Source organism: Arachis hypogaea, chromosome 12, assembly GCF_003086295.3.
Source record: "Arachis hypogaea cultivar Tifrunner chromosome 12, arahy.Tifrunner.gnm2.J5K5, whole genome shotgun sequence".
Taxonomy (NCBI): domain Eukaryota; kingdom Viridiplantae; phylum Streptophyta; class Magnoliopsida; order Fabales; family Fabaceae; genus Arachis; species Arachis hypogaea.
Window position 1 is genome coordinate 29,118,475 of NC_092047.1, and position 15,317 is coordinate 29,133,791.

Consider the following 15,317-nt stretch of genomic DNA (forward strand, 5'->3'; position numbering starts at 1 on the left):
CTGCCCTGAAGCTGCTCCATGACCTTAGTAGCTTGTTCAACTTCCTGTAAAAGAATAAAGGTTAGTAAATTGATAAGGGGTAAGCAAGCAAAATTTACTACACTGACCAACAGGGGATTGAACAAGAACTATGACTCACATCAAAATCAGCAAATGTAACCGGCATTCCTCCTCTAGAACGGATTTTGACCATGTTGAATCCAGCATACCTGGAAAATGGATTTAAGACATTAAAGCTCGATAGTAAAAACTCAAAATCAAGTGAAAGATGAACATTGCAAGATCAAGATATAACAAGAACCAGTAGGTCCAGCACTGCTCCAATATGAACAACTTTACTATAGACACAACAACTCACACTGAGAAAGTTTGTCTCAGTTCATCTTCAGTGCAGTTTGGACCAAGATTTGCAATGAAGAGAGTAGAGCATGGTCCTCCATCAGGACCTCTTTCATGCTGCTCCTACAGAAAAAATATTGCAATAAAAAGATGAAAAATTGCAACCTCACTATTGAACGCGAAATGTGTTGATGCTTAATTGATAGCGGTTTTTGTTCTCAACAATAAACCTCGAAACTGGAACGGACCGGTCGATCGGATCGGTTTAACCGCAAACTAATAACACTAACAAACCGAGCAGGCATATAAAACTGGTAATTAAAAAACCGGCAAAAAATCATTGAACCGCACAAAAGCCGACCGGTCGGATCGAACCGGAACCAGGCCGGTTTACACAAAAAAAGGGAAGCTCATTCGTTTCTTTCTCCCTTTCTCTGTTTCTTTCTTTCAGTCAGAGAAATCACCCAAACCCAACCACAAAACCCTAGCACTGTAAGCCTACACCACCGCCACAAGGAGTGTCATACTGCCGCCGTCCGTCGCACTCACAGTTCGCCATCCGTCATCTAGCGTCCCTCATGCTCCAAATCTTCAACCCCTATTTGCTGTCACCGATCGCGGTTGCTTCCTTGACCTCGGCGTCCGTCGTCTTTGTCTGCTCAGCCCCGCTTCCCTCGCCGTTTATTTGCCGTTCACGTTCGCGTTTTCGATCGCATTCTTCGCCGTACGCGTTCGCTCGGCGTTCACCGTTCGTGTTCAATCGCCGTTCACCGTTCGAGTTCGCGTGTGTCTGGAAGCCACGTTGCTCTGCTTCAAACTCTACGACCAACCCACGCGCTCCACACACCCTTCAAACTGCTCTCTTTTGTCCCCGCCGTGAGTTCCCTAAACCCGCCACCAGACAATACACTCGCACAACACCAATACTCTTCTTCAAACTCTGCAACCTATGATTTATATTACAATAAGTACTTATTTTATTTGGTATTGGTTTGGATGTTTTGGTAGACTAAATTAAAGTTACAAAAGTTATGTTCTCTTCTCTATCACGATGAAATCAAGCTTTGAATTCTCTTATTTCGTTTTAATTTTACCGCACTCAACATGTTTGATGAATTGCTTTAACCATATTTCTGGTTGGTTTTATACTTTCTAGCTTTTAGAAACTTATTAAGTTGATTGCATGTGTGGTGCACGAATTGTGAATCACACTTTTCACAATTCGTACCACTAACCAGCAAGTGCATTGGGTCGTCCAAGTAATACCTTACGTGAGTAAGGGTCGAATCCCACGGAGATTGTTGGTTTGAAGCAATCTCTGGTTATCTTGTAAATCTCAGTTAGGAGGTCAATTATAATTATCAGTTGACTTGCAAATGAACAAGAGAACATAAAATAAATACTTGGTATGCAGTAATGGAGAATATGTTGGAGTTTTGGAGATGCTTTGTCTTCTGAATCTCTGCTTTCTCCCTGTCTTCTTCTTCACGCACGCAAGGTTCTTCCTATGGCAAGCTGTGTGTTGGTGGATCACCGTTGTCAATGGTTACCATCCATCCTCTCAGTGAAAAAGGTCCAGGTGCGCTGTCACCGCACGGCTAATCATCTGTCGGTTCTCAATCATGTCAGAATAGGATCCATTGATCCTTTTGCATCTGTCACTACGCCCAACACTCGCGAGTTTGAAGCTCGTCACAGTCATTCAATCCCTGAATCCTACTCGGAATACCACAGACAAGGTTTAGACTTTCCGGATTCTCAAGAATGCTGCAAATGGATTCTAGCTTATACCACGAAGATTCTGATTAAGGAATCCAAGAGATATTCATTCAATCGAAAGTAGAACGGAGGTGGTTGTCAGGCACGCGTTCATAGGTTGAGAATGGTGATGACTGTCACGGATCATCACATCCATCATATTGAAGTGTGAATGAACATCTTAGATAGAAACAAGCGTGTTTGAATAGAAAACAGAAATAGTTGCATTAATTCATCGAAACACAGCAGAGCTCCTCACCCCCAACAATGGAGTTTAGAGACTCATGCCGTCAGAGATTACAAAGTTCAGATATAAAATGTCATGAGATGCAAAATAAATCTCTAAAAGTTGTTTAAATACTAAACTAGTAACCTAGGTTTACAGAAAATGAGTAAACTGTGATAGATAGTGCAGAAATCCACTTCTGGGGCCCACTTGGTATGTGATGGGGCTGAGACTTAAGCTTCTCATGTGCCTGGGCTGTTTTGGGCGTTCAACGCCAGGTTGTAACCTGTTTCTGGCGTTGAACTCCAACTTGTAACTTGTTTCTGGCGCTAGACGTCAGACTACAACATGGAACTGGCGTTGAACGCCAGTTTACGTCATCTATCCTTGAGCAAAGTATAGACTATTATATATTACTGGAAAGCCCTGGATGTGTACTTTCCAAAGCAATTGAGAGCGCGCCATTTGGAGTTATCTAGCTCCAAAAAATCCACTTTGAGTGCAGGAAGGTCAGAATCCAACAACATCAGCAGTCCTTTTTCAGCCTGAATAAGATTTTTACTCAGCTCCCTCAATGTCAGCCAGAAAATACCTGAAATCATAGAAAAATACACAAACTCATAGTAAAGTCCAGAAATGTGATTTTTAATTAAAAAACTAATAAAAATATACTAAAAACCATCTAAATCATACTAAAAACTAAGTAAAAACAATGCCAAAAAGCGTATAAATTATCCGCTCATCACAACACCAAACTTAAATTGTTGCTTGTCCCCAAGCAACTAAAAACAAAGTAGGATAAAAAGAAGAGAATATACAATGAATTCCAAAAATATCTATGAAGATCAGTGTTAATTAGATGAGCGGGGCTATTAGCTTTTTTTGCTTCTGAACTGTTTTGGTATCTCACTTTATCCTTTGAAGTTCAGAATGATTGGCATCTATAGGAACTCAGAATTTAGATAGTGTTATTGATTCTCCTAGTTCAGTATGTTAATTCTTGAACACAGCTACTTTATGAGTCTTGGCCGTGGCCCTAAGCACTCTGTTTTCCAGTATTACCACCGGATACATACATGCCACAGACACATAATTGGGTGAACCTTTTTAGATTGTGACTCAGCTTTGCTAAAGTCCCCAATTAGAGGTGTCCAGGGTTCTTAAGCACACTCTTTTTTTTTTCTTTGGACCTCGACTTTAACCGCTCAGTCTCAAGTTTTCACTTGACACCTTCACGTCACAAGCACATGGTTAGGGACAGCTTGGTTTAGCCGCTAAGGCTAGGATTTTATTCCTTTAGGCCCTCCTATCCACTGATGCTCAAAGCCTTGGATCCTTTTTATTATCCTTGCCTTTTGGTTTTAAGGGCTATTGGCTTTTTGCACTTACCTTTTGGTTTAAAGAGCTTTTGGCTTTTTCTGCTTGCTTTTTTTTTTCGCATTTTTTTTTCTGCAAGCTTTGTTCTTCACTGCTTTTTCTTGCTTCAAGAATCATTTTTATGATTTTTCAGATTATCAAATAACATTTCTCCTTTTTCATCAATCTTTCAAGAGCCAACAATTTTAACATTCATAAACAGCAAATTCAAAAGAAATATGCACTGTTCAAGCATTCATTCAGAAAACAAAAAGTATTGCCACCACATCAAAATAATTAAACTATTTTAAAATTCAAAATTCATGTACTTCTTTTTCTTTTTCAGAAAACAATTTTCATTTAAGAAAGGTGATGGATTCATAGGACATTCATATCTTTAAGACATAGACACTTAGATACTAGTGATCATATAGTAAAGACACAAACATAATTAAACATGAAGCATAGTAAATGAAAAACAGGAAAATAAGAACAAGGAGATTAAGGAATGGATCCACCTTAATGAGGGTGGCGTCTTCCTCTTCTTGAAGAACCAATGGTGCTCTTGAGCTCCTCTATGTCTCTTCCTTGCCTTTGTTGCTCTTCCCTCATAGCTCTTTGATCTGCAGTCAATTGCTCTACCACTGAATTATGGAAAAACAAAAGCAATGCTTTTACCACACCAAACTTAAAAGGTTTGCTCGTCCACGAGCAAAAGAAGAAAGAAGTGGAGAAGATGGAGGAGATGGAAGTGTGTGAATGGGTGGGTTTGGGAGGGAAATGGTTTGAATTTGAATGGTGAGGTAGGTGGGGATCATGTGGGGTCCACAGATCCAGTGGGGTCCACAGATCCAGTGGGGTCAAGGATTTAGCATCCCTGCTCCAATTAGGCGTACAAAATGCCCTTACTGTGCAATCCTGGCGTTTAACGCCAGACTGCTGCCTGTTTTTGGCGTTAAACGCCCAAATGTAGCCTGTTTCTGGCATTTAATGCCAGACTGATGCTTGTTTCTGGCGTTAAACGCCAGCTTGGTGCTTGTTTCTAGCGTTAAACACCAGACAGATGCTTGTTTCTGGCGTTTAAATGCCAGAATGATCTTCCTCCAGGGTGTGCTGTTTTTCATTCTGTTTTTTATTTTCCGTTTGTTTTTGTGACTTTACATGATCATCAACCTAAAAAAAACATAAAATAGCCATGGAAAATAAATAGATATAATTAAATAACATTGGGTTGCCTCCCAATAAGCGCTTTTTTAATGTCAATAGCTTGACAGTGAGCTCTCATGGAGCCTCACAGATAATCAGAGCAAGGTTGGGACCTCCCAACACCAAACTTAGAGTTTAAATGTGGGGGTTCAACACCAAACTTAGAATTTGGTTGTGGCCTCCCAACACCAAACTTAGAGTTTGACTGTGGGGGCTTTGGTTGACTCTGCAGTGAGAGAAGCTTTTCATGCTTCCTCTCCATGGTTACAGAAGGAGAACCTTGTGTCTTATAGTTTGCAATGTCTGCAAACCACAGAGCTTCCTGAATAGCAAACAATTGCTCATCCGAAAAGGTTTCAGAGATCTCAGTAGGAGGAAGGGATGCTCCTGCTACTGGTTCTATCCAAGACAGGTGATCAGCTACTTGATTCTCTGTTCCTTTTCTGTTTCTTATTTCTATATCAAACTCTTGCAGAAGCAACACCCATCTTATGAGCCTGAGCTTTGAATCCTGCTTGGTGAGTAGATATTTAAGAGCAGCATGGTCAGTGTACACAATCACTTTTGATCCTATTAAGTAGGATCTAAACTTGTCAATGGCATAAACCACTGCAAGTAATTCTTTTTCTGTGGTTGTGTAATTTTTCTGGGCATCATTTAAAACACTGCTAGCATAATAAATGACATGCAGAAGCTTGTTATGCCTCTGTCCCAATACTGCACCAATGGTATGGTCACTGGCATCACACATTAGTTCGAAGGGTAATGTCCAGTCTGGTGCAGAAATAACTGGTGCTGTGACTAGCTTAGCTTTCAGGGTCTCAAACGCCTGCAGACACTTTGTGTCAAACACAAATGGCGTGTCAGCAGCTAGCAGATTGCTCAGAGGTTTTGCAATTTTTGAAAAATCCTTTATAAACCTCCTATAGAATCCTGCATGCCCTAGAAAGCTTCTGATTGCCTTAACATTGGCAGGTGGTGGTAATTTTTCAATTACTTCAACTTTAGCTTGATCCACCTTTATTCCCTTGTTTGAAATTTTATGCCCAAGGACAATCCCTTCAGTCACCATAAAGTGACATTTTTTCCAATTTAAAACTAGGTTGGTCTCTTGGCATCTTTTCAGAACAAGTGATAAATGGTTAAGGCAAGAGCTGAATGAGTCTCCAAATACTGAAAAGTCATCCATGAAGACTTCCAGAAACTTCTCTACCATATCAGAGAAGATAGAGAGCATGCACCTCTGAAAGGTTGCAGGTGCATTACACAGACCAAAAGGCATCCTTCTGTAGGAAAACACTCCAGAAGGACATGTGAATGCTGTTTTCTCTTGGTCCTGAGGATCTACTGCAATTTGGTTGTAACCTGAATAGCCATCCAAAAAGAAGTAATATTCATGACCTGCTAGTCTCTCTAGCATCTGGTCTATGAATGGTAAAGGAAAATGATCCTTCCTGGTGGCTGTATTGAGCCTTCTGTAGTCAATACACATACGCCACCCTGTAACTTTTCTTGTAGGAACCAGTTCATTCTTTTCATTATGAACCACTGTCATTCCTCCTTTCTTAGGGACAACATGGGCAGGGCTCACCCAGGGGCTATCAGAAATAGGATAGATAATCCTAGCCTCTAGTAACTTAGTGACCTCTTTTTGCACCACCTCCTTCATGGCGGGATTTAGCCGCCTCTGTCGTTGAACCACTGGCTTAGCATCATCCTCCAATAGGATCTTGTGCATACATCTGGCTGCGCTAATGCCCTTAAGATCACTTATGGACCACCCAAGAGCTGTCTTGTGTGTCCTTAGCACCTGAATTAGTGCTTTCTCTTCCTGTGGCCCTAAAGCAGAGCTTATGATTACAGGAAAAGTGTCACCTTCTCCCAGAAATGCATATTTCAAGGATGGTGGTAGTGGTTTGAGCTCAGGTTTAGGAGGTTTCTCCTCTTCCTGAGCAGTTTTCAGAGGTTCTTTTATTTCCTCTGGTTCCTCCAGATCAGGCTGAACATCTTTAAAAATGTCCTCTAGCTCTAATTCGAGACTCTCAGTCATATGGCATCAGGGAGTCAATAATATCAACGCCCAGGCAGTCGTCTGATATGTCTGGATGTTGCATAGCTTTGACAACATTCAACTTAAACTCATCCTCATTGACTCTCAGGGTTATCTCCCCTTTTTGGACGTCAATGAGGGTTCGTTCAGTTGCTAGGAATGGTCTTCCTAGAATGAGAGTTGCACTCTTGTGCTCCTCTATTTCCAGCACTACAAAGTCAGTAGGGAAGGCAAATGGCCCAACCTTGATAATCATGTCCTCAATTATGCCTAATGGGTATTTAATGGAGCCATCAGCAAGTTGAAGACAGATCCGGGTTGGTTTGACCTCTTCAGTCAAGCCAAGCTTTCTGATAGTGGATGCAGGGATTAGGTTGATGCTTGCCCCAAGATCACATAGAGCTGTCTTGGTGCAGTTACCCTCTAATATGCATGGTATCATAAAGCTCCAGGGATCTTTAAGCTTTTCTGGGAAGCTTTTCAGAATGACTGCACTGCATTCTTCAGTGAGGAGAACTCTTTCAGTTTCTCTCCAATCCTTCTTATGACTCAAGATATCTTTCATGAACTTGGCATAAGAGGGTATTTGCTCAAGTGCCTCTGCAAACAAAATCTTTATTTCAAGAGTCCTGAGATAGTCTGCAAAGCGGGCAAATTGCTTATCCTGCTCCTCTTTGCGGAGTTTTTGAGGATAAGGCATCTTGGCTTTGTATTTCTCAACCTTAGTTGCTGCAAGTTTATTTTCTACAGAGGTAGGTTGAGAAGCCTTCTTGAGGGATTTATTATCAGCACTTGCAGGTGTCTGATCCCTCACTGGCATTTGAAAGCCAGGGTTGGAAGCTGGAGTGGCGTTAGACACCAACTCCTCATCTGTTCCTGGTGTCTGAACGCCAGAACTGTGCTTCCTTTGGGTGTTCAACGCCAGTTCCTTGCTTGTTTTTGGCATTGAACACGGTCCTGAGCATGGTTTGGGCATTCAACACCAGCCTTCCACCCAATTTCTGGCGTTTTAGCGTGATGAGCGGATAATTTATACGCTTTTTAGCATTGTTTTTAGTATATTTTTAGTAGAATCTAGTTACTTTTAGGGATGTTTTTAATAGATTTTATGTTGAATTCATATTTCTGGACTCTACTATGAGTTTGTGTGTTTTTCTGTGATTTCAGGTATTTTCTGACTGAAATTGAGGGACTTGAGCAAAAATCAGATTCAGAGGTTGAAGAAGGACTGCTGATGCTGTTGGATTCTGACCTCCCTGCACTCAAAGTGGATTTTCTGGAGCTACAGAACTCGAAATGGCGCGCTTCCAATTGCGTTGGAAAGTAGACATCCAGGGCTTTCCGGCAATATATAATAGTCCATACTTTGGCCAAGAATAGACGACGTAAACTGGCGTTCAACGCCAGCTTTCTACCCAAATCTGGCGTCCAGCGCCAGAAAAGGAGCCAAAACCAGAGTTGAACGCCCAAACTGGCACAAAAGCTGGCGTTCAACTCCAAGCAAGACCTCTACACGTGAAACACTTAAAGCCCAGCCCAAACACACACCAAGTGGGCCCCGGAAGTGGATTTATGCATCAATTACTTACTCTTGTAAACCCTAGTAGCTAGTTTATTATAAATAGGACCTTTTACTATTGTATTAGACATCTTTGAACGCATTGTTCTTAGACCATGGGGGCTGGCCACACGGCCATGCCTGGACCTTTCACTTATGTATTTTTAACGGTAGAGTTTCTACACTCCATAGATTAAGGTGTGGAGCTCTGCTGTTCCTCAAAGATTAATGCAAAGTACTACTGTTTTCTATTCAATTCATCTTATTTCGCTTCTAAGATATCCATTCGCACCCAAGAATGTGATGAAGGTGATGATTATGTGTGACGCTCATCACCATTCTCCCCTATGAACACGTGCCTGACAAACACTTCCGTTCTACATGAAATAAGCTAGAATGAATATCTCTTAGATCTCCTAACCAGAATCTTCGTGGCGTAAGCTAGAATGATGGCGGCATTCAGGAGAATCCGGAAAGTCTAAACCTTGTCTGTGGTATTCCGAGTAGGATTCAATGATTGAATGACTGTGACGAGCTCCTAACTCGCGATTGCAGGGCGTTAGTGACAGACGCAAAAGGATAGTAAATCCTATTCCAGCATGATCGAGAACCGACAGATGAATAGCCGTGCCGTGACAGGGTGCGTGAGCATATTATTCACTGAGAAGATAAGATGAAGCCATTGGCAAGGGTGATGCCTCTAGACGATTAGCCGTGCCGTGACAGGGCATTGGATCATTTTCCCGAGAGATGACCGAAAGTAGCCATTGACAGTGGTGATGTATCACATAAAGCCAGCCATGGAAAGGAGTAAGACTGATTGGATGAAGATAGCAAGAAAGCCGAGATTTAGAGGAACGAAAGCATCTCCATTCGCTTATCTGAAATTCCTACCAATGATTTACATAAGTATTTCTATCCCTATTCTATTAATTATTATTCGAAAACACCATTATCAATTTATATCAGCCTGACTGAGATTTGCAAGGTGACCATAGCTTGCTTCATACCAACAATCTCCGTGGGATTCGACCCTTACTCACGTAAGGTATTACTTGGACGACCCAGTGCACTTGCTGGTTAGTTGTATCGAGGTTGTGACAAATTATGAATGTGTAATCACAATTTCGTGCACCATAGCGCCAGAATTATTTTTCCCCGGACTCTTACTGTCCTCAGATGGAATTTGGGTAGTTTGTTCATTTCTTGGCTTCCTGCTGCCTTGAGGTGGGGTATTTAATATTTTCCCACTTCTTAATTGAACTGCTTGGCATTCTTCTGTTATTTGTTTTGATAGCTGCTGCTTTGTTTGCTTTAATTGTTCTTCCATATTTATATTAGCCATCCTTGTCTCTTGTAGTCTCTCCTTGAATTCGGCTAACTGTTTTGTTAGAAAATCCAATTACTGATTGAATTCAGTAGCTTGTTTAGCAGGACTGAGTTCAGTAGTCACTGTTTTAGCCTCTTCTTTCATGGAAGGTTCGCTGCTTAAGTACAGATGCTGATTTCTGGCAACTGTATCAATGAGCTCTTGAGCTTCTTCAATTGTCTTCCTCATGTGGATAGATCCACCAGCTGAGTAGTCTAGAGACATCTGAGCTCTTTCTATAAGCCCATAATAGAAGATGTCTAGCTGAACCCACTCTGAAAACATCTCAGAGGGGCGTTTTCTTAGCATCTCTCTGTATCTCTCCCAGGCATCATAAAGAGATTCATTATCTCCTTGTTTAAAGCCTTGGATGTCCAGCCTTAGTTGTGTCATCCGTTTTGGAGGAAAGTATTGATTCAGGAATTTTTCTGTCAGCTGTTTCCATGTCTTTATGCTAGCCTTAGGTTGGTTATTTAACCACCTCTTAGCTTGGTCTTTTACAGCAAATGGGAACAGTAATAATCTGTAGACATCCTGATCTACTTTCTTATCATGTACTGTGTCAGCAATTTGTAAAAACTATGCCAGAAACTCTGTAGGTTCTTCCTGTGGAAGACCGAAAGACTGGCAACTTTGCTGCACCATGATAATGAGCTGAGGATTCAACTCAAAGCTACTGACTCCAATGGAGGGTATACTGATACTACTCCTATATGAAGCAGTGGTGGGGTTAGCATATGACCCCAGAGTCCTTCTGGACTGTTCATTTTCACTTAGATCCATGATGGAGAAAGGGAGATGATGTAAAATAGAGAAAAAATATCTTTATTTATTTATTTATTTCAAAAATAAAATAAATTAAAATAAAATAAATAAAAATGGGTGAAGATTTTGGAAAATAGAGAGAGAGAAAGAAAAAAAGAAAAAAAAATTGGTTAGGAAGTTTTGAAAAAGATATGATTTGAAAAATTTTGACCAAGTCAACCCAAGTAATTCGAAAATTATGAGAAAAGATAAGATAGAAGATATGATTTGTAAAAGATAAATATGATAGGAAAAAGATGTAATTGAAAATTAAAAAAAATATAAAAGATATTTGAAAAAGATAAATTTGTTTTGAAAAAGATATTGTGAAGATTTGAAAAAAATATTTATGAGTTGAAAAGATTTTAAGAAGGAAAAGATATAGATTTGTTTTGAAAAAGATATAAATTTTTTTTTTAATCTTAAAAGGATAATATTTGAAAAATTTTGAAATTGAAATCTGAATTTTTATAAAAAAATTTCGAAAATATGGCTTAAAAATAGTTAGAAAAGATATATTTTTTTTAATTTTGAATTTTATGATGAAAGAGAAAAACACATAAAAGACACAAGACTTAAAATTTTTAGATCTAATGCTCCTTGTTTTCGAAAATTTTGGAGGAAAAACACCAAGGAACACGAAACTTAAGAATTTTAAGATCAAGACACAAAGAATACTCAAGAACACTTTGAAGATTCACAAGAACACCAAGAACAAAAGAAAGAACACCAAACTTCAAATTTTTAGAAGACCAAAATAACTTTTCGAAAATTATATAAAGATTAACAAGAAAACACCAAACTTAAAGTTTGGCACAAGATTAAATCAAGAAAAATTATTTTTGAAAAAGATTTTTAATAGAACCGGTGCCCAATCATCAAGAACATAAACCAATACTCTAGCCAATTGAGCTGTAAATATAACACTTGTTTTGAAGAGGTATATTTTCACTAACTAAAAATAAATTCCTTTTTGAAGACTAATGCTTTGGAAAAACACAAGAAAAACAAGAAAAGATACAGAACAAGAAAAACTAAAAACCAAACAAGACAAATAAACAAGATCAACTTGAAGATCAAAGAACACAACTTCGAAAATTTAAAAGAAAAATATAGAATATGCAATTGACACCAAACTTAGAACAAGACACTAAACTCACGAAAAAAATTAAAAATTGATAAAGAAAAATAATATTTTTGAAAAATTTTTGAAAAGGAAATAAAGGACTCAGAATTTAATGACTCTATAGCAACAAAAATAAATTATTCCTAATCTAAGCAACAAAATAAACCTTTAGTTGTTCAAATTCAAACAATCCCCAGCAACGGCGCCAAAAACTTGGTACACGAATTGTGAATCACACTTTTCACAATTCGTACCACTAACCAGCAAGTGCACTGGGTCGTCCAAGTAATACCTTACGTGAGTAAGGGTCGAATCCCACGGAGATTGTTGGTTTGAAGCAATCTCTGGTTATCTTGTAAATCTCAGTTAGGAGGTCAATTAGAATTATCAGTTGACTTGCAAATGAACAAGAGAACATAAAATAAATACTTGGTATGCAGTAATGGAGAATATGTTGGAGTTTTGGAGATGCTTTGTCTTCTGAATCTCTGCTTTCTCCCTGTCTTCTTCTTCACGCACGCAAGGTTCTTCCTATGGCAAGCTGTGTGTTGGTGGATCACCGTTGTCAATGGTTACCATCCATCCTCTCAGTGAAAAAGGTCCAGGTGCGCTGTCACCGCACGGCTAATCATCTGTCGGTTCTCAATCATGTCAGAATAGGATCCATTGATCCTTTTGCGTCTGTCACTACGCCCAACACTCGCGAGTTTGAAGCTCGTCACAGTCATTCAATCCCTGAATCCTACTCGGAATACCACAGACAAGGTTTAGACTTTCCGGATTCTCAAGAATGCTGCCAATGGATTCTAGCTTATACCACGAAGATTCTGATTAAGGAATCCAAGAGATATTCATTCAATCGAAAGCAGAATGGAGGTGGTTGTCAGGCACGCGTTCATAGGTTGAGAATGGTGATGACTGTCACGGATCATCACATCCATCATATTGAAGTGCGAATGAACATCTTAGATAGAAACAAGCGTGTTTGAATAGAAAACAGAAATAGTTGCATTAATTCATCGAAACACAGCAGAGCTCCTCACCCCCAACAATGGAGTTTAGAGACTCATGCCGTCAAAGATTATAAAGTTCAGATCTAAAATGTCATGAGATGAAAAATAAATCTCTAAAAGTTGTTTAAATACTAAACTAGTAACCTAGGTTTACAGAAAATGAGTAAACTATGATAGATAGTGCAAAAATCCACTTCTGGGACCCACTTGGTGTGTGCTGGGGCTGAGACTTAAGCTTCTCACGTGCCTGGGCTGTTTTAGGCATTCAACGCCAGGTTGTAACCTGTTTCTGGCGTTGAACTCCAACTTGTAACTTGTTTCTGGCGCTGGACGCCAGACTGCAACATGGAACTGGCGTTGAACACCAGTTTACGTCGTCTATCCTTGAGCAAAGTATGGACTATTATATATTGCTGGAAAGCCCTGGATGTCTACTTTCCAACTCAATTGAGAGCGCGCCATTTGGAGTTCTGTAGCTCCAAAAAAATTCACTTTGAGTGAAGGAAGGTCAGAATCCAACAGCATCAGCAGTCCTTTTTCAGCCTGAATCAGATTTTTACTCAGCTCCCTCAATTTTAGCCAGAAAATATCTGGAATCACAGAAAAACACACAAACTCATAGTAAAGTCCAGAAATGTGATTTTTAATTAAAAAACTAATAAAAATATACTAAAAACCAACTAAATCATACTAAAAACTAAGTAAAAACAATGCCAAAAAGCGTATAAATTATCCGCTCATCAATGTGAAATTAGAATAATTGGATCATAGTAATTAGGAAATTTTAGCTATACAAATAGCATCTTTGCAGAAAACATGTTAGCATGATGATTGCACTTGCATTAGTGTTCTTCTGTTAAATGTTTAAACTGTTATTGTGAACTTCTTAATTTGCTAATTGTTCTTGTGTTCTTGTGTTACCTTTTTTTTGTTGTGATTTTTTGTTATTGAATTTCTTAAGTTGATTTGCTAAATTGTTGGGCTGCTGTTATCCTAATTTGTCAAATTGTTCGGTTGCTGCGACTTCATTTGTTGGATTTTCTATTTAGGTCTTGTTCTTGTTTATTTGCTAACTTGTTGCTGTATATCTATTGTTTATTTGCTGGATATTGGTGATCATTGTATTTGAGATTGTTTACTATGAAAGTTAGATGTGGTGTTGAAGTCCATGATTAGTGCATCCCTTTGATTTAAATTCTAATTTTGTTAGGACTTAATGGGTTGCATTGGTTAAACACTAATAAATATTTTATGTATGCGTTTTGATTTTTTAAGGAAATATGATATGACTATGATAAGGGTTTTATGGGCAATTAGGAGGTACATTGTTAGTGAGTGAGAACTATGGTAATATGTATGCGAAATGATAATTGAGCTCATCAAGCATTCATTCATTGTTAAATTCAATGACATGAAACCCAGTACATAGTCTGAGTTCCTTGAAGACCTCTGTAAACTGGTTTTTTCATCTGATTTTATGTACATATCATCCATGCACTAGTTTTGGTTGTTTATTCTGATTAAAAAGGCATTAAACAGCTGGCTGTGCATGGTTAATTTACATATGTTTCTCCTTGTGTTCCCGCATGTTGCTAAATTGGTAATCAATAAGTTCGCCTTTTTGCTGTAAATCGGTACTTTACTAGGATTTGTTAAATTTGTTACTGTAACTTGCACTTGTTGCTGAATTTATTGCTTCTCAGTCACAGAATCAGAACAGAATGCTCAGTCAGTGCTTGAATACTTGGCTTTGCTCACTGATTGTATTTGATGATAAATTTTGAGTTGATAACTTTTAAAATTTACATTTGCACTGCCCATGTTACTGATTCATTGTTCTTTCAGTTCTTTTTGTTGTTGTTAATCATCATGATAAGGTTTGTTAAAATTTGAACTGCCTATATTACTGAGTGTTCCTTCAGTGCTTTTGCTTGTTGTTACTCATTGTGGTGAACTTTGTTAAAATTTGCACTGCCTATGTTACTGATTCACGGCTTCATGCCTCTCGTAATTATCAATGGCATGAACTCCGAACGAAAGCCCCAACTCTTTGTAAAAAATTGTAATGAAAGCTTATTGGGACTTTTTCTTCTACTTAAGGTATGAATCAGAATGATGAGGCCAAGTTGTGAATACACTAGTGTCAACGGACCATAATATGTATTGAATTTGTGACATCAGAAGGGTGTAATAATAACAATAATGGAGTCATGTTACTTGAATATTGAGGTTTAACATTTAAACTCTCAGCTTCTCAGCCCTGTTTGATTCTTCATCTCAGTCAATTGAATCGAATCAACCATGCTTTCTTTTTATTTTTCTCTTAGTTGATTCTTAATTTTTCTAATGTATGTAGCTTTCTGAACCAGGTGGATCAGATTATGTAGTTTTCTTTATTTGGGATATTTTTAGAGATGCATTAGAAGAGCTATTTTATTATTATGTTTGGTATAATAATATTCACATGTTCTGTATGCTTGTGATTGTTTCGGTGTTGATGGTGGCCCTCTTA